Source organism: Choloepus didactylus, chromosome 22 (genome assembly GCF_015220235.1).
Source record: "Choloepus didactylus isolate mChoDid1 chromosome 22, mChoDid1.pri, whole genome shotgun sequence".
NCBI lineage: Eukaryota > Metazoa > Chordata > Mammalia > Pilosa > Megalonychidae > Choloepus > Choloepus didactylus.
The window spans coordinates 13,645,940-13,671,532 of record NC_051328.1 but is presented as its reverse complement, the minus strand read 5'-3'; the positions used below and the strand labels follow the sequence as shown (position 1 = coordinate 13,671,532).

The window sequence follows — 25,593 nt, the reverse complement described above, 5'->3', positions numbered from 1 at the left end:
TTAGGGACTGATGAGCGGCAATTGGTCAAAGCCTGCGAAGTAGGAGTCCGGATTGGTAGTTGCTAGCAGGAGCCTGGTTTCTACCTTGATTTCTGCAAGTGATGGTGCTTGATTGGTTTAAATCCGCGGGCACCTGTCGGTGATTGGGCGGGCACCACGGGCGGGGTACGGTTATTGGCTGGTGCCGAGGCCATCCCTCCTCGGGCGGGCAGCGAATGATGAAATGGGAACAGGGAGGGGAAAGGCCGCGACGTGAGCGCGCGACCTCCGGCGCCATTTTGTAGAGAAACAAGCGGAGTTAACCGAAGAGGGGGTCGAGGAAAGCCGGAGTCGGGGACCCAGGAGTTTCCTGTGTCCAGCGCCGCCGGAGCCGCCTGAGGTACGGTGGGCTTGGGTCAGGGGCTGCCGTAGGCGGGCCGTTGTCAGCTACGGAACGCGAGAGCCGTGGGGAAAGGGACAGGGGGTGATCCCAGGGCCATTGGAAGCGATTCCCGGAGCTTATCCGGGGAGTGAGGGGCAACCGGGACGGGAAACTGGCTAGGCGGGAGAAGGCAGACACTCTCCCTACGGCTTGCGGGAGCTTCGGGTCCGGAAGAGAGGCGGCCGGCGCGAAAGCTCCGGGAAGCGGATGGCAGAGCGCGGGCTGGGACCCAGAGTGGCCCCCGGCCGGGGCCTGGAGGTTCTGAGGGCGGCGGTGGCGGTGGCAATTCGGCCCGCCTGGGCCTCGCTTCGCGCGGTCTGCACCTTTCTCAGACTCCACCAGTTTCCCTCAACTGCTCCTTTCTCTGGGCGTTCAGACGGATGCCGTGGCCGCTGGCCCCCGAGGCCTGATTCCGTAGGCGGGGGGACCGTGTTGGGAGTTGTTGCTGGCTCGCAGTTCTTGGCCAGGGACCGGGAACTGCCGGTCTCCCCCTAGTCCCCAGCACGTTGTCAAATCCCCATGTTTCGGGTGTCTGCGGGTGGGAGGGGCGGGCGGGAGTGAGCACTTCCTTGTTACTTCTGGTCACAGGTTTTGTTCACTCGCGCGCCCGTGCGCTCACACTTTGTCCGAGGTCGACCCCCACCTACCCTCCGGGTATCTGCCATAGCGGCGGTTTTTCTCATCCATGGGGAGTCCCCCTAGTGAGTTGAACACTTCTGGTCTCGGTGCTGGTGAGAGAGTTGCTACAGATCTTGGCGGGGGTCACTTAACGCCGAACACACAAGTAATATTCCCTTTTCAGTGCCTCGGCAGGATTCTCTCAACCGCGCTCAGACATCCCCACGAGGAGTAAGCTTTGTTGGTTAAAACTCGCACGCAACTGGTTGACATTCTGTGTGTTTGAAAATGTGTTTAAAGTAAACTTTATTAACAAATAAGTAAATTATTGCCCCCTGAAGACACCTAGGCAAATGTCACATTTCTTAGGACTGTAATTAAAAGTCTATTTTGTCCCTGCCTATTTGTTTATAATTCAATTGTATGTGGCTGCTTGGAGATTTTTTTTTTTAAACAGTCAATGATTGAGTGAACTTGAGTACATTTTTTTCGAAAAAATTCTGAACGTCTCCCTTATGACAGGCCCTTTGATAGGAATAGTGATACGTGGATGGAAAGATGATGGGAGGGCAGTAAAAATTGGAAAGTAGGTCAGACAGATTAAGAACAAACTTGTTTTTGTTGAAGTGTTTGAGTTTAATACTTAAGTGATTTGTGTGAGATTCCTTCCCTTCCAAAGATAGGCAGTATGACATTTTAGATATAAATAAGATATATGGTAACAGTTTAAATGATCATGTTTTAGGACACTGCTAATTGTTACCTTGTCTAAGGGGAAAATGGATTGATGATACATGTAGTTTTAGGCATCTAGCTGTGCTTTGAAATGGTAGCATGTGGATAAAACTTGTTTGGAAAGTTGGTACCATTTCAACAAGTGTGGGCCACAAGTCTAGAATCAAGGCACAGAGACTTGACCATTACATTAATAACTGAAAATATTTGCCTTTCTTATTTAAGACTGTGAGCTTAGAAGTTTTAAAGCAAGGTTTTGTGACATAGTGTAACAGAACTGAAATGTTCTTCCTTGGTTCCTAACTCATTTGCATGGATGCCTGGCTCAGTTTCTTCCTGTCTGTCCTCTAAATTTCTACTGGAGGTTTAAATCCTGGTTTCCCTAACATGTACTTTGACATTTCTCTTGCCTTTGCGTTGTCGTTAAACACAAAGCTCTCTTTTCAAAACATGCTTTAAAGACTAATGTCTGGTAAATGCATAACTCTGTGATTATACCAAGAGTCATTGCTTGTCCGCTTTGGATGGACTGTATGGTGTGAATAAAACTGTTAAAAAAAAAAAAAAGACTAATCAGATTTTCCTTGCATGTTGCTTTTCCAAGTATGTTTTTGGTTAAATTCTGATCCAGTTATGAGAAGCTTTCTTGTTAATGAGCTTAAATTTATGAACTTGATTCTTTATTTAGATCACTTTGAGGTAAAAAATCTTTGGCACTCAATGCCACCCCAGAAGGGAATGGGTCCACAACAATTCTAGTTGAATGCTGTCAGATATTTTAAAATATTTGTTATGTTTCTTGAATTAATAAAAATAGTAGTCTGCCATTTTGAAATATGATATCTTGAGATTTTGGTATGTTCTCTTATGAAAGAAACTAACTTTTTTTTAAAAATTCATTTTATTGAGATATATTCACATACCATGCAGTCATACAAAACAAAGCTTACATTTGATTGTTCACAGTACCATTACATAGTTGTGCATTCATCACCAAAATCAATCCCTGACACCTTCATTACCACACACACAAAAATAACAAGAATAATAATTTAAAAACTAACTTTTAAGCCACAGGAAAAAAACATCTGAAGCAGTTCTTAAACAGCCCTCTGACCAAATTGAACTTCCTGCTGGGAAGTTTCAAAATGGCATCCCACTGAGTCTTGTTTAAGGATTTTATATATAGAAAACCCTAGCAATTCTTTTTCCATTTGCTCAGTTTTTTAGCAGCATGCTTCAAAGCCAAAATTGATTTAAAGCATTTTGCACCCTTTACACAATAGTTTATTTTAATACACTTTTCTCTCATAAATTTGCCAGAGTGTAGCAAACCAATAAAACATGTTAATTGTTCTTTGAAAAGCCTTTTTTGAGAAGTCTGTAATTACAGGTGTAGACTTAATCTGGACTCTTGCTTTGCGATTTGAAGGAAATGCTGCCTGTGGGAGTGTAGAGTGAAGATTTAAGAAATTCAGTTCTGCTTTTAATGGCTGGAAAGCTCCAGGATAAATGTCCTAGTTAATTTTCTTCCAGTTGTCAGAAGGAAATTCCTGAAATGTTGAGTGAGACATTAAACTATCTGCAGGAGAGTTATTTTGTGATATTGAGCTAATTATATTAAATATAAGGTGGGATAAAAGCATATTTTAAAATGCACCATTGTAATGATTTTAAGTTTCCTATTGAGAGCTTCAACATTTTTCCTTTCAGATAATTAAATCAGTTCTTAATTTTGAAATGCCCTGTAATTTTAAAAATTTTATGTAGACCCATCATAAAAGTTATTCCTTTGTCTAGTTTGAGGTCTTTTGTCTTTTTGCAGTAGCCTTCTAACTATTCTCTAGTATCTTCTCTCCACTTATTAGGTTTATTATGTTAGGTTTATTTATTATGTAAATAATATGTGAGTGTATTCTAATTGTAAAAGATTCTAGGAATACTGTTAATTCTTTAAATCACTGCCAATTTGCTTCCTGTCATTGCTTTGAAAAGACCATTTCTCTGCTCAGAAGTCCTTCAAGCACCACATCTTATGCTTGAGCAAATGACTGCTGCACAGTGGTCCCCAAATACATCTTTCCCTCTTTTTTTTCTGGAATGCCCCCATCATCTGTGTCTACTCAAGTTTATTCATCATTCTAAACTCAGTGTTCTGTCTATAAATCATTTTCCTGGTCATTCCATGCAAAATTGATTTCTCACATTCCTCTCAGCCTCCTAAAGACTACTTTGAAAATTCCACTTAACTGCATATATACTGCTTTCTAAGTTTTCTGTCTCATTTCATAATGGGCACGGAGTCTCCTTTTCTTCAAACATACATGCACACTGCCTTGAATTGTAATTGAATAACACTTCGTTTGCTACAGTTGGGTAGATTTGAAGAACTTGGCATTCGTATACCTTTGTTCTTCTAGGAGATGGACTATCATTTGAGGGCTATATATTTAGAATTCTGTTGACATCTTTTAGATGATTAAACTTTTTTTTTTTTAAATCTTCATTTATTGAGATATAGTCACATACCACACAGTCATACAAAACAAATCGTACATTCGATTGTTCACAGGACCATTACATAGTTGTACATTCATCACCTAAATCAATCCCTGACACCTTCATTAGCACACACACAAAAATAACAAGAATAATAATTAAAGTAAAAAAGAACACTGGGTGCCTTTGTTTGTTTGTTTGTTTGTTTGTTTCCTTCCCCCGTTTTTCTACTCATCCATCCATAAACTAGACAAAGGGGAATGTGGTCCTTATGGCTTTCCCAATCCCATTGTCACCCCTCATAGGCTGCATTTTTATACAATTGTCTTTGAGATTCATGGGTTCTGGGTTGTAGTTCGATAGTTTCAGGTATCCACCACCAGCTACCCCAATTCTTTAGAACCTAAAAAGGGTTGTCTAAATTGTGCGTAAGAGTGCCCACCAGAGTGACCTCTCGGCTCCTTTTGGAATCTCTCTGCCACTGAAGCTTATTTCATTTCCTTTCACATCCCCCTTTTTGTCAAGAAGATGTTCTCCATCCCACGATGCCAGGTCTACATTCCTCCCCAGGAGTCATATTCCATGTTGCCAGGGAGATTCACTCCCTTGGGTGTCTGATCCCACGTAGGGGGCAGGGCAGTGTTTCACCTTTCAAGTTGGCTTAGGTAGAGAGAGAGGGCCACATCTGAACAACAAAGAGGCATTTGGGAGGAGGCTCTTAGGCACAATTATAGGGAGGCCTAGCCTCTCCTTTGCAGCAACAGTCTTCCCAAGGGTAAATCCTGTGGTAGAGGGCTCAACCCATCAAAACCACCAGTCCCCTATGTTTGTGGTCATGTTAGCAATCATCGAGGTGGGGTAGGCGAATACCCCTGCATTCTCCACAGGCTCCTCAAGGGGGATCTACATATTTTTTACCTTGTTTTCTTTTTTAAACTTTTTTTTTTTAAATCAACTGTATGAAAAATAAAAAAAATAATTGAAAAAGATAAAATAAAAGAACATTTCAAAGAGACCATAACAAGGGAGTAAGAAAAAGACAACTAACCTAAGATAACTACTTTACTTCCAACATGTTCTTACTCTACCCCAAGAAAGTTACCTAATATAGCAACATTTCTGTGAACTTGTTCCTACTATACCCGTCAGAAATTAACAGACCATAGTCATTCCTGGGCATTCCCAGAACGTTAAATTTACCCACGATAGCTTATCTGTTCTTCTTGGATTATTGTTCCCCCTTAATTGCTCTCTATTGCTAGTTCCCCTACATTCTACATTATAAACCATTTGTTTTACATTTTTCAAAGTTCACATTAGTGGTAGCATATAGTATTTCTCTTTTTGTGCCTGGCTTATTTTGCTCAGCATTATGTCTTCAAGGTTCATCCATGTTGTCATGTTTCATGACATCGTTCCTTCTTACTGCTGTGTAGTAATCCATTGTGTTTATATGCCACATTTTATTTATCCACTCATCTGTTGAAGGACATTTGGGTTGTTTCCATCTCTTGGCAATTGTGAATAATGCTGCTATGAACATTGGCATGCAGATATCTGTTCGTGTCACTGCTTTTCCGATCTTTCCGGGTATATACCGAAAAGTGCAATCGCTGGATCGAATGGTAACTCTATATCTAGTTTTCTAAGGAACTGCCAGACTGACTTCCAGAGTGGCTGAACCATTATACAGTCCCACCAACAATGAATAAGAGTTCCAATTTCTCCACATCCCCTCCAGCATTTGTAGTTTCCTGTTTGTTTAATGACAGCCATTCTAATCGATGTTAGGTGGTATCTCATTGTAGTCTTAATTTGCATCTCTCTAATAGCTAGTGAAGCTGAACATTTTTTCATATGTTTCTTGGCCATTTGTATTTCCTCTTCAGAAAACTGTCTTTTCATATCTTTTGCCCATTTTATAATTGGGCTGTCTGTACTATTGTCTTTGAGTTGTAGGATTTCTTTATGTATGCAAGATATCAGTCTTTTGTCAGATACATGGTTTCCAAAAATTTTTTCCCATTGAGTTGGCTGCCTCTTTACCTTTCTGAGAAATTCCTTTGAGGTGCAGAAACTTCTAAGCTTGAGGAGTTCCCATTTATCTATTTTCTCTTTTGTTGCTTGTGCTTTGGGTGTAAAGTCTAGGAACTGGCCTCCTAATACAAGGTCTTGAAGATGTTTTCCTACATTATCTTCTAGGAGTTTTATGGTACTTTCTTTTATATTGAGATCTTTGGTCCATTTTGAGTTAATTTTTGTGTAGGGTGTGAGGTAGGGGTCTTCTTTCATTCTTTTGGATATGGATATCCACCTCTCCCAGCCCCATTTGTTGAAAAGACCATTATGGCTCAGTTCGGTGACTTTGGGGGCCTTATCAAAGATCAGTCGGCCATAGATCTGGGGGTCTATCTCCGAATTCTCAATTTGATTCCATTGATCTTTATGTCTGTCTTTGTGCCAGTACCATGCTGTTTTGACAACCGTGGCTTTATAATAAGCTTCAAAATCAGGGAGTGTAAGTCTTCCGACTTCATTTTTCTTTTTTAGAGTGTCTTTAGGAATTTGAGGCATCTTCCCTTTCCAAATAAATTTGATAACTAGCTTTTCCAAGTCTGCAAAGTAGGATGTTGGAATTTTGATTGGGATTGCATTGAATCTGTAGATGAGTTTGGGTAGAATTGACATCTTAATGACATTTAGCCTTCCTATCTATGAACATGGAATGTTTTTCCATCTTTTAAGGTCCCCTTCTATGTCTTTTAGTAGAGTTATGTAGTTTTCTTTGTATAGGTCTTTTACATCTTTGGTTAAGTTTATTCCTAGGTACTTGAATTTTTTAGTTGCTGTTGAAAATGGTATCTTTTTCTTGAATGTCTCTTCAGTTTGTTCATTTCTAGCATATAGAAACATTACTGACTTATGTGCATTAATCTTGTATCCCGCTACTTTGCTAAATTTATTAGCTCTAGTAGCTGTATCGTCGATTTCTCAGGGTTTTCCAGATATAAGATCATATCATCTGCAAACAATGACAGTTTTACTTCTTCTTTTCCAATTTGGATGCCTTTTATTTCTTTGTCTTGCCGGATTGCCCTGGCTAGCACTTCCAGCACAATGTTGAATAACAGTGGTGACAGCGGGCATCCTTGTCTTGTTCCTGATCTTAGAGGGAAGGCTTTCAGTCTCTCACCATTGAGTACTATGCTGGCTGTGGGTTTTTCATATATGCTCTTTATCATATTGAGGAAGTTTCCTTCAATTCCTATCTTTTGAAGTGTTTTTATCAAAAACAGATGTTGGATTTTGTCAAATGCTTTTTCAGCATCTATTGAGATGATCATTTGATTTTTCCCTTTCGAATTGTTAGTGTTGTAATACATTGATTGATTTTCTTATGTTGAACCCTCCTTGCATGCCTAGAATGAACCCCACTTGGTCATGGTGTATGATTTTTTTAATGTGTCTTTGGATTCGATTTGCAAGTATTTTGTTGAGGATTTTTGCATCTATATTCATTAGGGAGATTGGCCGGTAGTTTTCCTTTTTGTAGCATCTTTGCCTGGTTTTGGTATTAGAATTGATGTTAGCTTCATAAAATGAGTTAAGTAGTGTTCCATTTTCTTCAATGTTTTGAAAGAGTTTGAGTAAGATTGGTGTCAGTTCTTTCTGGAAAGTTTGGTAGAATTCCCCTGTGAAGCCATCTGGCCCTGGGCATTTATTTGTGGGAAGATTTTTGATGACTGATTGGATCTCTTTGCTTGTGATGGGTTGGTTGAGGTCTTCTGTTTCTTCTCTGGTCAGTCTAGGTTGTTCATATGTTTCCAGGAAATTGTCCATTTCCTCTACATTATCCAGTTTGTTGCCATACAGTTGTTCATAGTATCCTCTTATAATTTTTTTAATTTCTTCAGGATCTGCAGTTATGTCACCTTTTTCATTCATTATTTTGTTTATATGGGTCTTTTCTCTTTTTGATTTTGTCAGTCTAGTTAGGGGCTTGTCAATCTTGTTGATCTTCTCAAAGAACAAACTTTTGGTGATATTTATCCTCTCTGTTGTTTTTTTGTTCTCTATGTCATTTATTTCTGCTTTAATCCTTGCTATTTCTTTTCTTCTACTTGGTTTAGGATTGGTTTGCTGTTCATTTTCTAGCTTCTTCAGTTGATCCATTAGTTCTTTGATTTTGGCTCTTTCTTCCTTTTTTTTTTTTTTTTATTTCTATTGAGATTGTTCAGATACCATACAATTATCCAAAGATCCAAAGTGTACAATCACTTGCCCCTGGGTACCCTCATACAGCTGTGCATCCATCACACTTAATTTTTGTTCAGTTTTTAGAAACTTTTCATTCCTCCAGACAAGAAATAAAGTGAAATATGAAAACAGAAAAAAAGAAAAGGAAACTAATCCTCCCCTATCCCTAACCAACCCCCCTCAATTGTTGACTCGTAGTATTGATATAGTATATTTGTTACTGTTTATGAAAAAATGTTGAAATACTACTAACTGTAGTATATAGTTTGTAATAGGTAAATAGATTTTCCCTATATTCCCCTCTATTATGAACTTCTAATTGTATTGTCATACATTTGTTCTGGTTCATGGAAGCCATTTCTAGTATTTGTACAGTTGATCATGGACATTGCCCACCATAGGATTCAGTTTTATACATTCCCATCTTTTGACCTCCAACTTTCCTTCTGGTGACATATATGACTCTGAGCTTCCCCTTTCCACCTCATTCACACAACATTCGGCACTGTTAGTTATTCTCACATCTAGATACCAACACCTCTGTTCATTTCCAAACATTTAAGTTCATCCTAATTGAACATTCTGCTCATACTAAGCAACCACTCCCCATTCTTAAGCCTCGTCCTATATCTTGGTACCTTATATTTCATGTCTGTGAGTTTACCTATCATAATTAGTTCCTATCACTGAGACCCTGCAATAATTGTCCTTATGTGTCTGGCTTATTTCACTCAGTATATTGCCCTCGAGGTTTTGTCATCAGCCCTTTTTTTTTTTTTTTAATATGGTTTTGTTCACTCACCATACATTCCATCCCAAGTAAATAATCGATGGTTCTCTGCATGGTCATACATTTATGTGTTCACCACCTTCACCACTATCTATATAAGGGCATCTCCATTTCTTCCACAAGGCAGGAGGGAGAGTCAAAGAAGGTAGAGAGGCAAAAGAAAGAGGAAAAAAAATGACAGCTAGGAAGCAACAAAAGAAAAAATAATCTTAAATCAAAGTGGAATAAAGAATCACGCAATCCCACCAATGTCAAGTGTCTAACATGCCTCCCCTATCCCCCCCTCTTATCTGCATTCACCTTGGTATATCACCTTTGTTACATTAAAGGAAGCATAATACAATGATTCTATTAGTTACAGTCTCTAGTTTATGCTGATTGCATCCCTCCCCCAATGCCTCCCCATTTTTAACACTTTGCAGGTTGACGTTTGCTTGTTCTCCCTCGTAAAAGAACATATTTGTACATTTTATCACAATGGTTGAATACTCTAGATTTCACCAAGTTACACAGTCCCAGTCTTTATCTTTCCTCCCTTCTTGTGGTGTCTCACATGCTCCCCACCTTCCTCTCTCAACCGTATTCGTAGTTATCTTTGTCCAGTGTACTTACATTGTTGAGCTACCATCTCCCAAAATTGTGTTCCAAACCACGCACTCCTGTCTTCTATCACCCTGTAGTGCTCCCTTTAGTATTTCCTGTAGGGCGGGTGTCTTGTTCACAAAGTCTCTCATTGTCTGTCTGTCAGAAAATATTTTGAGCTCTCCCTCATATTTGAAGGACAGCTTTGCTGGATATAGGATTCCTGGTTGGCGGTTTTTCTCTTTCAGTATCTTAAATACATCACACCACTTCCTTCTTGCCTCCCTGGTTTCTGCTGAGAGATCCGCACATAGTCTTATTAAACTTCCTTTGTATGTAATGGATCGCTTTTCTCTTGCTGCTTTCAGGATTCTCTTTGTCTTTGACATTTGATAATCTGATTATTAAGTGTCTTGGTGTAGGCCTATTCATATCTCTTCTGTTTGTAGTACGCTGCACTTCTTGGATCTGTAATTTTATGTTTTTCATAAGAGATGGGAAATTTTCATTGATTATTTCCTCCATTATTGCTTCTGCCCCCTTTCCCTTCTCTTCTCCTTCTGGGACACCAATAATACGTACATTATTGTACTTTGTTTCATCCTTGAGTTCCTGGAGACGTTGCTCATATTTTTTCATTCTTTTCTCCATCTGCTCCTTTGCATGTAGGCTTTCAGGTGCTTTGTTCTCCAGTTCCTGAGTGTTTTCTTCTGCCTCTTGAGATCTGCTGTTGTATGTTTCCATTGTGTCTTTCATCTCTTGTGTTGTGCCTTTCATTTCCATTGATTCTACTAGTTGTTTTTTTGAACTTTTGATTTCTGCCGTATATATGCCCAGTGTTTCCTTTACAGCCTCTATCTCTTTTGCAATATCTTCTCTAAACTTTTTGATTTGATTTAGCGTTAGTTTAAATTCCTGTATCTCAGTTGAAGTGTACATTTGTTCCTTTGACTGTGCCATAACTTTGTTTTTCTTAGTGTAGGTTGTAATTTTCTGTTGTCTAGGCATGGTTTCCTTGGTTATCCAAATCAGGTTTTCCCAGACCAGAACACGCTCAGGTCCCAGAGGGAAGAAATATTATCTGATTTCCCTGAGGGTGTGTCTTAGAAAATTGCTCCACCCTTTGCTGCCTCAGGTCACTGTGCTTTTCTGCCCAGCAGGTGGCGCCTCTTAGCCTATAATTCTTGACTGGTGTGAGGAGGTATGGCCCTGTTCCCCCAGGCTCTGGGGTCTGGTTGGAATGGAAAGGGCCCCACCCCTTTCCTCCTAGAGTAGACAGACCTCCCAGGTGGAGGTCCTTAGCATTTCAGTGGTCTCACTCTCTGCTTGTGCTGTCTCCATCCTTCCCGGAGTCACAGCCCTGGAAACTGGAAATGACTGGGGCTTTCTCCACTGAGAAACAGATAGTCCCCTTCAGACCAAGTGCAAGGTACTCCTCTGGCTCTCCAAGGTCGGTCGTCACCCAAAGCCTCTGTCTATTTTTTGGGGATGCGTACCTGTAGTGAGCAGTTCACATTCACTACTTAAAACCCCAGTTGGAGCTCAGCTGAGCTATGTTCGCTTTCTGGGAGAGAGCTTCTCTCTGGCACCACGAGGCTTTGCTGCTCGGGCTATGGGGGAGGGGGTCTCATGACTTGGATCCGCAAGTTTTACTTACAGATTTTATGCTGTGTTCTCAGGCATTCCTCCCAATTCAGGTTGGTGTATGATGAGTGAATGGTCTCTTTTGTCCCCCCGCAGTTATTCTGGATTATTTACTAGTAGTTTCTGGTTTTTTGTAGTTGTTCCAGGGGAAATGCTTAGCTTCCACTCCTCTCTATGCCGCCATCTTGCCAGGAATCCTCTTCCTTTTTAATATATGCGTTTTGTGCTATAAATTTCCCCTTCAGTACTGCTTTTGCTGCATCCCATAGGTTTTGGTATGTTGTGTTCTCATTTTCATTCGTCTCTATATATTTAGCAATTTCTCTTGCTATTTCTTCTTTAACCCACTAATTGTTTAGCAGTGTGTTGTTTAACCTCCAGGTATTTGTGAATTTTCTAAGTCTCTGATGGTTATTGACTTCTAATTGTATTCCATTGTGGTCAGAGAATGTGCTTTGAATAATCAATCTTTTTAAATTTATTGAGCCTTGTTTTATGTCTCAGCATATGATCTATTCTGGAGAAAGTCCCGTGAGCACTAGAGAAGAATGTGTATCCTGGTGATTTGGGATGTAATGTTCTATATATGTCTGTTAAATCTAATTCATTTTCAGATTGTTTAGGTTTCCAGTTTCCGTATTGGTCTTCTGTCTGGTTGATCTATCTATAGGAAAGAGTGATGTGTTGAAGTCTCCCACAATTGTGGAAACTTCAATTGCTTCCTTTAGTTTTGTCAGTGTTTCTCTCATGTATTTTGTGGCACCTTGATTGGGTGCGTAAACATTTATGATTGTTATTTCTTCTTGCTGAATTGCCCCTTTTATTAGCATGTAGTGGCCTTCTTTGTCTCTCATGACATCCTTGAATTTAAAGTCTATTTTATCTGAGGTTAATATTGCTACACCTGCTTTCTTTTGGCTGTAGCTTGCATGAAATATGGTTTTCCATCCTTTCACTTTCAGTTTCTTTGTGTCCCTGTGTCTAAGATGAATCTCTTGTATGGAACATATTGATGGTTCATTTTTTTTTTAATCCATTCTGCGAATCTATATCTTTTAATTGGGGAGTTTAATCCATTTACATTCAACGTTATAACCGTGAAGGCATTTCTTGAGTCAGCCATCTTATCCTTTGGTTTATGGTTGTCGTATATATTTTTCCCCTCTGTCTATTAATATCCTTTATTGTACCCATACCAAATCTCTTTAGTACTGAACCTTTCTCCAAGTCTCTCTGTCCTTTCTTTGTTTCTCTGTCTGTAGGGCTCCCTTTAGTATCTCCAGTAGGGCAGGTCTCTTGTTAGCAAATTCTCTCAGCATTTGTTTGTCTGTGAAAAATTTAAGCTCTCCCTCAAATTTGAAGGAGAGCTTTGCTGGAGTACAGTATTCTTGGCTGGAAATTTTTCTCACTCAGAATTTTAAATATATCGTGCCACTGCGTTTTTGCCTCCATGGTGGCTGCTGAGTAGTCACTACTTAGTCTTATGCTGTTTCCTTTGTATGTGATGAATTTCTTTTCTCTTGCTGCTTTCAGAACTTGCTCATTCTCTTCTGTGTTTGACAGTGTGATCAGAATATGTCTTGGAGTGGGTTTATTTGGATTTATTCTATTTGGAGTTCGCTGGGCATTTATAATTTGTGTATTCATGTTATTTAGAAGATTTGGGAAGTTTTCCCCAACAATTTCTTTGAATACTCTTCGTAGACCTTTACCCTTTTCTTCCCCTTCTGGAACACCAATGAGTCTTATATTTGGACGTTTTATATTATCTATCATATCCCTGAGGTCCGTTTCGATTTGTTTGATTTTTTTTCCCATTCTTTCTTTTGTGTTTTCATTTTCCATTCTGTCATCTTCCAGGTCACTGATTTGTTGTTCAGCTTCCTCTAGTCTTGTACTATGAGTATCCAGAATCTTTTTAATTTGGTCAACAGTTTCTTTAATTTCCATAAGATCATCTGTTTTTTTTATTTAGTCTTGCAGTGTCTTCGTTATGCTCTTCTAGGGTATTCTTGATATCCTTTGTATCCTGTACTATGGTCTCATTGTTCACCTTTAGTTCTTTGATAGTTGCTCTATGTACTTTGTCTCTTCTGATATTTTGATTTGGGTGCTTGGGCTTGGGTTATCCATATCATCTGTTTTTTTCATATGCTTTATGGTTTTCTGTTGTTTTTGGCCTCTTGGCATTTGCTTAACTTGATAGGGTTTTTTTAGGATTTGTAGACCAATTGAAGTTCTTATCTGTAATTTATCAGATCTGCAGCTTCATGGGGTACACTTTCTCTAACTAACCAGCAGGTGGCGTCCACGAGCCACCTGTTCTCCACAAGCCAGTTCTCCCCTGCTTTGCCTTTGTGGTGAGTGGGGGAGTGAGTCTTGTGGGGTCCAATTGGTGTACCAAGCTTGCGTGTGTAGTTGGTGTTGCCTGCCCTGTATATCGGGCGTGTTTCTGTGCAGTCAGGTAGGGGGGATGGCTCTAACAATCAATTCTCCGTGGTGTTCCTGGGGTTTTAAAGCTGCTGCAATAGTCTAATCCTTCAGTTCAGTCCTGCCACAGTTTGTCTCTGCCACTGACCCACAAGTCCTTGGATTTGGTGCATGGTTCCTGAGACTTGTGAGTGGGTCCCTCTTCCAGGCCGTGCACCCCCTGGTCCTCTGTTGAGAGATGAGTGTGCTATGTCACAGGTGAGTGCCGTCCCCCAAGGGCGGTTCTGGGCTGCTGGGCTGTGTAGGGAGGCTCCCAGTCTGCTGAAATGATGGCTGAATGGGGCTTTGTTAATTCACACTGCTCCACCTTCCCAACTCTGGGACAACCAGCTGAGGTTGCAGGGAAGGCTAATGTCCACCCCCAGTTTTGTGGTGTGTGCCTGTTATTTGAAGCACTTCTGTCACACTGGGTTGTCTGGGGCAGCTCTGGGCTATGGGGCTGGCGATGGGCAGGAGTGTTTCCTGTCCACCAGGATGATGGCTGTGAGCGGACACCCCCCTTTTCTTGGGAGGTTGTGGTGTTTAGTGAATTTTCTGAGCCACTGGATTATTGCCTTTTGTCTCAGAGCTCTCTTAGTTCTGCTCTTGTCTTGACCTGCCCAAATTGCAAGTCTTTGAGGCTTTCTGTATTGGGCTTCTGAGAGTAATTGTTTTAGAAACAGAAAAAAAAAGGTAAAAAAAAAAAAAAAGGCCCTCCTTGCAGATCTAATGGGTTATTGAAATGGTAAGAGGGAAAGCAATTAGGGCCATTAAGGAAGGATCCAGGGGGCAGAGAGATCAATTTTTCTTCGAAATTTGCATAGGAGCCTCAGGGCCTGAGCTCTGCCCTTCCCCTTTTCTATGTTCACCAGAACTCCAAAAATCCTCCGCTTTTATTTTGGAGTTTTTCTTTGCTGTTTTTTGCTATGCCTGTCTCCTCTCTGCTGGGCTGGCTGCTCTCAGATTCTCTGGTGTCTGGTCTCATTCTGTCTGTGGTTGGAGTTTGGATCAGTAGAATGAGTTTCCGATAAGAGCTGCCACTGCAGTTCTCCCTTCTCCTTCCCAGCGCTGACGGCCCCTCCTCCCATGGGGCTGAGCCTGGCAGGGAGGGGCGCGGGTCCCCTGGCCGCAGAAACTTACAGATTTCGCTGATCTCAGCAGTTCAACGTGTTCATGAGTGTTGTATGAAGTATGCCCAAAGTCAAATTGCTCTTTGGTGTCCAGTCCACGCAGTTCCTGGCCTTCTACCTACTTTCCTGGAGGAGTGACTAAAACATACAGCTCACCAATCCGCCATCTTGCCCCGCCTCTCGATGATTAAACTTTAAATGTTAGCACACAAGAAATTGAAGCCCAGGAAAGTGAGGTGGCTTCCTTTATTTAAGATCGACTAATGGCAAAGCAGAAACTAGACCAGGTTTTTCTTCTAATGTTCTTTCTGTCTCTGTACTGCTTGAGTGAGTAGTAAGATTGCTAGAGTTCAGTACAAGGAAAGGAAAGGTCTATGAATTTGATAGATTATTCTCACTTTTTTGATAAACTATGTGATCATCCAGTTTCCTTTTTTAAACAAATAATTTATTGAGATAAAATTCACCTAACGTAAAATTAACCATTTTAAAGTGAACTGTTCATTTGTATAACTGTCAACTCTGTCTAGTTTCAAGACATTTCCCGCATCCAAAATAAAACCCCTTGCACATTAAGCAGTATTTTTTCCCATTCCATCATCCTCCCAGTCACTAGCAAGCATTCAATCTCTGTCTCTAGGATTTAACCATTCTGAATATTTCGTGTAAATGGAATTAGACAATATATGACCTTTTCTCACATAGCATAATGTTTTCAAGGTTTATCCATGTTGTACTATGTGTTAGTACTTCATTTTTATGGCTGAATAGTCTGTTATATGTATATATACAATTTCTTTAATCTTGCATATATGGACATTTGGGCTGTAGTCATCTTTCTAGTCCCCCTCCTCCCCCCCAGTTTTCTTTTGAAAGATAGTTTCTCATTCTTCAACTAAATCCCTGGAGGTTCATCTTACAGTTCAGTAATTTACTTTCATTTAATGGATTGGATTTTAGAACATCATGACTATTAATAATTCTACATAAACTACTTAAATGTTGGTGATTCCTTGAATTATGTTTTTTTTTTCCTTTCCCTTCCCTTTCCTTTTTTCTAACTTCAAGCCATTTCTTTGGATAAGGTTTTCTTAATTGTGACCAAAGAAAATACCATTTTTCCCCTAGCAGTTTTTTAGAGGGCAAGACACAAAATTGGAGTTTCTCATTTCTTCAGTATGAAAATGTAAGACTGTAGTGGGACAAAGAAACAGACTTTTCTGTTACAATTAATGTAAGTGTTCATTGCTTAACCTCAGTGTAATAAATTTACATCTCTGCTGAGGCCTCCTGAAATGGAGGAACTTGAGTTTTAAAAAGTTCTTTAGCACTGTAAATTGAATTCTACAGGTATTTGAGTTAACTTTTCTCTTGGTTTAGTTCTGTTTTAAATAAAGGACATAGCTTCAAAAAGGATAGTCACTGTTAATATTTCTTAACAACTTTATGAATTTTACATACCTCATAGCTTTTAAAAAAGTCACTGGGAAGATACTTCTAAATTGTCAGTTGATTCCAGATCTGAAACTTGGTTCTTTTCTGATTTTGGAGTAAGCCTCTTTTTCCACCTCTCTTTATGATCTTGTTCTTCAAAAGTAAAGGATTTGTTTGCTAACAACTGGTAATACAGTATTTTGAATTGTGCTGATGTATGGGTTGGATTAATTTTTGTAAGAGGTACAGGCCTACCCAGACATATTGGGCGTTTGGTTCTAGACTGCTACAGTAATGCAAGTCATAAGAATTTGTTGGTTTCCCAATGCATATAAACATTTTGTTTGCACTATACTGTAATCTATTAAGTGTGCAATAGCACCCTGGAAAAAAAATATACAGATCTTAATTGCAAAATAGTTTATTGCTAACAATGCTAACCATCAAGTTGTAATTCTTTTGCTGGTGGAGGGTCTTGCTGTGATGGCTCCTGACTCATCAGGGTGGTGGTTGCTGAAGATTGGGGTTGCTGTGGCGATTTCTTAAAATAAGAAAACATTAATGTTTGTTGCATTGATCGACTCTACATTTCATGAAAGATTTCTGTGTAGCATGTGTTGCTGTTTGATAGCATTTTATACACAGAACTTATTTTAAATTTCTTATTTCAAATCCTGCCACCACTTTATCAAATAAGTTTATGAAATACTCTCAGTTCTTTGTTATTTCATCAGTGTTCACTGCATCTTCACCAGGAGTAGCTTCCATCTCAAGAAACCACTTTCTTTGCTCATCCGTTTGTAAGAAGCAACTCCTCATGTTCAAGTTTTATCATGAGATTGTAGCAATTCGGTCATAGTTTCAGTCTCCACTTCTCATTCTAGTTCTCTTGCTATTTCTACCACATCTGCAGTTAATTCCTCCACTGAAGTCTTGAACCCCTCAAAGTTGTCTTTGAGGGTTGGAATCAACTTCTTTCAAACTCCTGTTAATGATGTTATTTTGACCTCCCATGAGTCATGAATGTTCCTAATGACATCTGGAATGGTGAGTCCTTTCCAGAAGGTTTTCAGTTTACCTTGCCCAGATCCATCAGAACAATCACTGTCTATGGCAGCCTATAGCCTTATGAAATTTATTTCTTAAATAGTAAGACTTGAAAATTGAAATGACTTCTTGATACATTGGCTGCAGAATGAATGTTGTGTTAGCAGGCATGAAAACAACATTCATCTCATTTTACATCTCATCTGAGGTTTTGGGTGATCAGGTGTATTACTGACGAGTAATATTTTGAGAGGAATTTTTTTTTCTGAGCAACAGGTCTAAACTGTGGGCTGTTGGGAAAATGATGCCAATAGACTTGCTCTACACAAGGTTGCCGCAAACCTCAATTTGTAAAAAGAAAAAAAAAATGCAATATCTTCAAAATGCAATACAACGAGGTATGCCTGCACACAAAAGGCTATGCAATGTTTTAAAAAATTAATGTTAAGGTTCTGTTGCATTGAGTAAAATAAATTGTTTAAAGTGACATAGCTTACATCTATAAAGCAAGGAGTCAACTCCTGATTATTTCTTTTATTTTTGGTAAAGTTTTTCATTTCAAACTGACTTACTACCTCCCCAGCCATTATATTCTTGGATGTTTCCTTTTCCATTGTCAGCTAGGTATAAAAATTTGCTTACACTAGGCATTTCTAAGCCAAGTTATACTTAATTTTGGAATGTCCATGTTTGGGGGCATTCACACGTGTTTTTGCTCTTTAGTTTGGATAATGGAGAGGTAAGTGTACCATGTCTACACCAAGTACTACCCCTCTTCCACCTTTCTTCCCTTACAGTTTATTCTCTGTCATCCAGAGTAATTTTTGTATTTTAAAACTCATTTCATGTCATACTGCTGAAAAGTATCCATTAACTCTCCATTTCTCTCAGTAAAAGCCAAAGAAAGTCCTTTCATCACCTTTAGGGGCTGACCCTGCCCTAGTCCCCTTCACGTATCTATTTTCTATCCCCTTCCGCCCCAGCTTACTCTCCTTTTATCCCCCCACCACTAAGTTTACTTCAGCTACTCTGGCCTCCTCCTTGCTTCTCCTTAATTATGCCAGGCACTCTCTGAAGAAGAACATTGTTCTAGACGTGTGTGGCTAAATTCCTCAGTCCTTCAAATCTGCTCAAATTCCACTTTTTCAATAAGGCTCACTTGGACCAACTTAAGAATTGCAACCCTCCGCCTTACTGTTCACCTTTACCTTGCCGTTTTTCTTTTTCTGTACTGCTTGATATCTCCTAACACGCTACATATACGTATTTTGTTATCTATTTACCTCACCCAGTGGGATTGCAGGGAGTGTGTATTCACTGAGTTCTCCCAAGAACCTAGCACAGAGTAAGTCCTCAACAAATAATTGACTGGCTGAATAAGCATAGTAGTTATGCATCAACTTCTTTCTGATAGTTGTGATAGCTACTTCACATAAGCCGTATACCATTTTGTACCATCTGGTGGATTTAAGTTGTGCTTGGTTTTGTGTTCACTTTGTGGGAGGTCCATGCATCATGAGGTATTTTCGTCTTGGGCAGAAGGTGGGTGCAAGAGCCATTTTCTCAACAAGGGTACTATTGACATTTGGGCAGGACGGTCCTTCGTTTGTGGTACTGTCCTTGCAAGATGTTTATTGCATCCTCTATTCTCACAGAACGCCAGTAGCTCCAACCCCCACCCTAGACATTTCAAAATGCTTCCGGAGCTATTGCCCTCCCATATACCCCACTAAATCCCATCTTGAGTTCAGAAGTATTGTTACTATTATTTTACTTACCTTAGATTCAGTTGTTGGCATAAATTACAAGTCATTTAAAATTGTTTTAATTTTATAATAGTGGATGTGAAGGAAACTACACAGGGAAAAGGATTACCATATTTTGCCGATTCTAAGACAAATTATCTACAGTTTAATGTCTCTGAAATTGGGATATGACTTATGTCATAAGTAATGTCATAGAAAAATGTTGCCAATTAAACTTTCTTACTGATGTATAAAATAATGATGCTATTACAGTTAAAATAGGTATCTTAAATTTGAAATATTGTGCCTTCCACTCATACAAAATAACATGTCTCAAATATTGTCTTTCAAATTTCAGGGTATGAATTTAGGTAGTCAAATCAGCATTAAAAAGAAGGGATATAGTAGAAAACCAGAGTGCATCACTCATAGTAAGGATAAGTACTATTTCATCAAACTTGCCTCAGTTATGTATTAGCATGAGTACTGTATAGCAGCATGTAAAGTATTGTAGGTCTTGGGTGAATTTACTAGTTTTGACACTTGGGTGGGTCAGGAAACCATTATCAGCATTATTAAGGGTTTTAGTTGGGGAAGCAACAAGGTTGTTAATGATGGTGACCTTAAAAACAAACCAATTTGATAATTATGGAAAACTCTCACCATCTCCAATGGATGGTAAAGGTGGAAGAAATATCCCAAACTTTACTGACTATATTTTGTTTCTCTTAAAAAGCCTGGCCAGCTTATATTTTCGGGACCTAAAAATGGAATATTGACTATTGGTATTGTATCTACAAAGGTTCTGAGAGAGTTTTTGGTACCCTCAAAGCTGGTTGGTTGGTTGGTTGGTTGGTTGGTTGGAAGTAGTGGTAAGGAAGAGATACAGAATAAATCCGAAGTAAGTCCATGGGAGGAGATGAAAAGGGTAATACATACAACAACAGATGAACAGTGTGATTACATTTTATAGTGTGTCATACATACTAAAGAGGTGGGGGGGGTGTCAATTCACAAAAGATGAAGTAGTCTGGGAGGCTTTGGAGAGGGGTGGGTTTGAGCTAGGCTTTTGTCCCCTTCTTTTTGGGAGGGGACTTGGCCTAGCCTTCTTGCACTTCCTTATTTCCTTGTGCTTCAAGTTGAGCTCTTTCCCCAACTTAGAGTGACCACCAATTTCCTTCTCTTAAGGTCATCAGTGATCTCTTAATTGCCAATTGATATGGTTTATAATTCCTTGTCCTTCTTGTACACTGAAGGACATGGCCTTTTTAAATGTCTCCCTCATGCTTTCCATAATATAAGGATGTATTAGTTACCAGTTGTTACATTACAAATTATCCCCAAACTTAGCTGCTTGAATTTTCTTGCCCTTTATTACCTCATATCCACAACTTAACTTGTTTGTTCTGACTCAGGGTCTCTCACAAAGCTGCAATTACGGCATCCATAGGCTGCAGTCATCTCCAGACTGAACTAGGGGAAGATCTTCCATGCTCACTCACATGTCTCTAGCTTCAAGTCTTCGCTGGCTGTTGGTCAGGAGAACACCGTCAGTACCTTGCCACATGTTCCTCTCCACAGAGCTTCTCACAGCATGGGAGCTTGATTCCCTCAGAGTGCAGGCTCTGAGAGAGAGATGAACAAGATAGAAGTCAGTTTTTTTTTAACTTAATCTTGGAAACAGTCATTGCTGTCATTTTTGTCACATGCGGTTCTTAAGTCAGTCATTAGGTCTAGCCCACCCTCAAGGGGAGGTGATTACATGAGGGCCTAAATATTAGGAGTCAGGGATCATTGGAGGCCATTTTAGAAGATGCCTACTGCAATGGACATTCCCCAAAGATCTGTTCTGGATCTCTTTTACAGATGCCATCCATTCTTAGGTTTCGTCTGTTACCACTGTGCAGAGGACTTCTGTCTTCTGATATTATGCACTCTAGGTATTTTTCCTACCTCTCTGGCCATTACTCATTTTTCTTTATGGGTTCCTCCTATTCTAGCTATCATTAAATGCTAAGCTTCCTCAGATGAATCTTTAGTCCCCCTTATTCTTACTCTGCAGTTTTTCCAGTTTGTCTCATCTATATGTTGATGACTCCCATATCTGTGTTTGCAGCCTTTTTTGGTTTGCTAACACTGCTGTAATGCAGTATACCAGAAATGGGTTGGCTTTTTTAATGGGGATTTATTAGGTTCAAACTTTACAGTTCTAAGACCATGAAAATATCCAAACTAAGGTATCAAGAGGTAGAACCTTCTCTGAGGAAAGGCCAGCAGTACCCAGGGTTCCTCTGTCACATGGGAGAAGGCATATGGCTGGAGTCGGCTGGTCTCTCCTGGGTTTAGCTTCTGGTTTCCTTGGCTTTCTCCAAAATGTCTCTGGGCTTCTGTCTTAGTTTCTCTGAGCTCTTTCCAAAATGATTCTGCCTTTTGTCCTCTCATAGAGGACTCCAGCGAGGCGATTAAGACCCACCTTGAAATTTGCTCTGTAGCTACTCATTAAATTGTACTTTGAAAGTTAACCACCTTTCTGTATATATGTTATCTTTCACAATAAGAAAATAAAACTGAAATTGTGCAACTGTAACCCATAACATTCTTTGAAATTTGCTCTCTCACTTCTTGTTAAATTGCATTCTGAAAGATGACTATATATATATATTTCACAATAAAAAATGTAAAAACAAAAAAGACCCACCTTAAATGAGCGGGGTCACATCTCCATGGAAACTACCTAATCAAAAGGTCCCACCCACAATAGTTCTGCTCCCACAAGACTGGAGTAAAAGAACATGTCTTTGCTGGGATACGTAGCAGATTCAAACCAGCACACAGCCCGTACTTGCTGCCATCCAGACTATAAATCTGACTGCCCAGTGGATTCCTTCTATATGCCTCACTCTAGACATGTCCCCAAATTGCATTCGCTGCTTTCTTGCTTTTCAAACTTGCTCTTCCTCAGTTACTTCATGTCAGGAGTAAGTAGAACACTATAAACCCAAGTGCTCTATCTTGAAATGTATTTGACTTCTCATTGTCTATCGCTTCCTTCATTCTTGACACAATTACAGAGTCCTTGCTGTTCCCTCTCAAATATATTCACTTCTCTTGCCCTCTGACATTCTTAATTTTTCAGTAACCTATTCTCTCATTTTTTCTCACTGTCAAGATGTCTAAAAATGTTCACCTGATCATATATCCTGGTATTAGGCAAAGTAGACCAGTGTAACAAATAACTGCAAAATACCCGTGGCTTAACCGGGTAGAAATTGATCTCTTCCTCAGATAACTTTTGCTGAGAGTGTTTGTTAGGCTGCCATATATACAGTAATTGAAGAACCCAGGTGTGTAGGCTATCACAAACTTCTGCAACTTCCACAACAATTTTTGATACCAACTGCTAATACTGTAGTAACTCAGTCCAGTCCAGAGTTAGGCCAGACTCCACAGGAGCAATCCTCTGTGAGATTGCCCTTCAGGCACCAGTTACAGGTTGTGGGCCCAGGCCACCCCCACTTCTGACCAACTGGCTAAGATTCACTCCCCACCCCACCCTCTGTGTTTGAGAATTATCAAGAATGACTCACAGAACTCACTTAAAGCACTATATGTAAGAGTATAGCTTCATTATAATAAAAGAATACAAATAAGCCAAAAGAAGAGATATGTAGGGTGAGGTTTAGGAGGGTCTCAAATGCAAGCTTCTAGATCTTCATATGGAGTCAGAATGTATTACCCTCCCGGAACAGAGCTGAATTTTCTCCATAGTGGGAAACTCCTGAGCTTCAAGTATCTCAAGTTTATATGGGGGCTATTTATGTAAACATTATTGATGGAATCAGTGTCCATGTGGTTGAACTCGGTTTCCAGCTCTTTTGTCCCTCCTCTCCCAGAGGTCAGGAAGGTGGGCCTCTGTGGGCTGACATAGGTTGATGTGTCGTGTCTCAGAATCCCAAACTCCTAACCACCTGGCTGGTCTTTCTGGTGTGGCCAGTCCCCCACCCTAAGACTTCAGTTGTGACTGGCCCCACTGTATAAACTATCCTGGACCCATCATGAAGAACAAAAGATGCTCCTGTCTAACACAGGAAATTCCAAAGATTCAGAGGTTGCTTTCCCAAGAACTTGGGGACAAAGACCAACCAAGTTTTTTCATTATACTGCACAAAGCTCCTTCCATTTTGTGGTGCTGTGATACTCTAAGTCTTGGGAGTCTTATTTTAGCTGGCAGATGGTGAAAGAACCAGAGAATCATGAGTAGAAGGCTTTTATGGGCTAGGTCTGGAATTGGCGTGTGTCATTTTTTGCCTGTATTTCATTGGCTGGAACTTAGTGTGTAATGGTTCCATCTAACTGCAAGATAGACTGGGAAATCTAGTCTAGCTGTTTATCGAGGAAAAAAAGGAAACAGATCTGGTGATTATCTAGCTAGTCACTATTGTACCCTTATTTCCTCATCCAAACCAATCCAAAATCTTCTAGCATTGTCTTGATGATAAAATCTAAAATTATAAAATATGTCTGGAAGTAGTAGACAAGAAATCCATAAAGTAGGTCTTAATTTCTGCAGAACACATTCATCTTGGCCCCTAGGTGGAGTGTGTCGGTAGTCCCCAAGACTGCCCCTCAGTTTAGTGATTTGCTAAAAGCATTCACAGGAGCTGGCATATAATTCTCACAGCTGTGATTTATTACAGTGAAAGGCCACAAAGCAAAATCAGCAAAGGGAAAAGATGTAGGAGGGTGAAGTTCAAAGGAGACCAGGTGCAAGCTTCCAAGAGTTCTTTGTCAGTGGAGTTACACGCACTGTGGGCTTAATTCCCAAAACAGCTGCATACCAGGGAAGCTTATTATATACTTGGTGCCTACAGGGGCTGGTCATGTAGGTATCGCCTGCCTACCATGTACCCAAATTCTAGACTCCCAGAAGGACAGCAGGTGTTCAGCATAAAACATTGTTATACAAATCAGCATAGTTCTGGGAATGGTAGGAACCATCCTGATATCCAAGTTCTCAGACACCAACCATGGGCCAACCTTGCAAGCAGGCCTTTCTAAGCATAACGGTCTCAGGCCGGCTGTTAACTCTTTGCACGTGAGTGAGGTGAATGGCATCCATAGATTGGGATTTTGATGGCATACAGTATTTTGTAATATGCAAAACTTTTACTTACCTAATATTTTATGTCTTTCAAAGTTAATTTTATACTTCACTGGGAAAAGAGTTCAATTCTCTTCTCTATTCCTTTTATCTAACTATTCAGATAGCTATTACTTGTATCCTTCTGTATGTTCTCTAAGAGTATGAACATATATATTTACCCAAAACACTTTTGTAACTTGTTGCCCCATAGATATTTCCAATTTTTCTTTGTTTTACTGATTTTTAAAAAGTCATATTTTTTAATTGTAGAATATAACCTATATACATAGAAGTGATAACTTTCCAAGTGCAATTTAATAAGTAGTTAGCGAATTTCAAAGAATGTTATGGGTTACAGTTCTACAGTTTCAGTTATTTCCTTAGTGTAACATAAATGCAAAAAGTGATATCTTTCAAAGTATAATTTAACAAGTAGTTATTTAGGAAATTTCCAGAAATGTTATGACTTACAGCACCATAGTTTCAGTTATTTCCTTATTGTGAAATACAGCGTATATACAAAGGTGATAACTTCCAAATTACAATTTAATAAGTAGCTATAGAACAAATTTCAAAGGATGCTATGGGTTACAGTTCCACATTTCAATTCTTTCCTTCTGGCTATTCTAATACCCTTGAAACTAAGAAGAAGAAAATTATATAGAGATTCAGTATTCATAATCCTTTGTTAAATTCCATCTTGTCTGTTGCTACCCCTTCTTCTAATTTAATCACTTTTCCGAACTTTGGGGATGTCTAGGTAGTGACCACCCTAACTTGTTCATGTTGAAAAGGGGTGTCAACTTTATGCAAAAGGAGATACACCTGGTTGATATTCTTGAAGAGGCTTTTGCCTCTGGGTTTTGGGTCTTGGCTGTCACAGGAGTTTTCCGAAGGATTTAAGTTTTTGGAGAATATACTTAGTGAGTGGAACTTTTATAGAGTCTCAGGGATCTGGGTATTCTTTAAGTTTTTTGGAAACTTTTGGCTTGGGCTTATCATACTGTGGTTACTTGGAATATCTAGGTGAAGCTTTCATAGGAGTAACCTTCAGAACAGCCTCTCAACTGTCTGAATTC

General features: G+C 39.7%; 1 protein-coding gene across 9 annotated transcripts in view; it reads left to right on the top strand.

Annotated features, from left to right (window-relative positions):
* The first annotated feature begins 243 nt into the window (after positions 1 to 243).
* CNOT1 (CCR4-NOT transcription complex subunit 1) overlaps positions 244 to 25,593 on the top strand; it is a 133,955-nt gene continuing 108,605 nt past the window's right edge. For all 9 annotated transcript variants that reach the window (XM_037816186.1, XM_037816188.1, XM_037816183.1 and 6 more), the window contains exon 1: positions 244 to 379. The gene's annotated coding sequence lies outside the window, so the exon portion shown is untranslated. The remainder of the gene's footprint in view (positions 380 to 25,593) is intronic.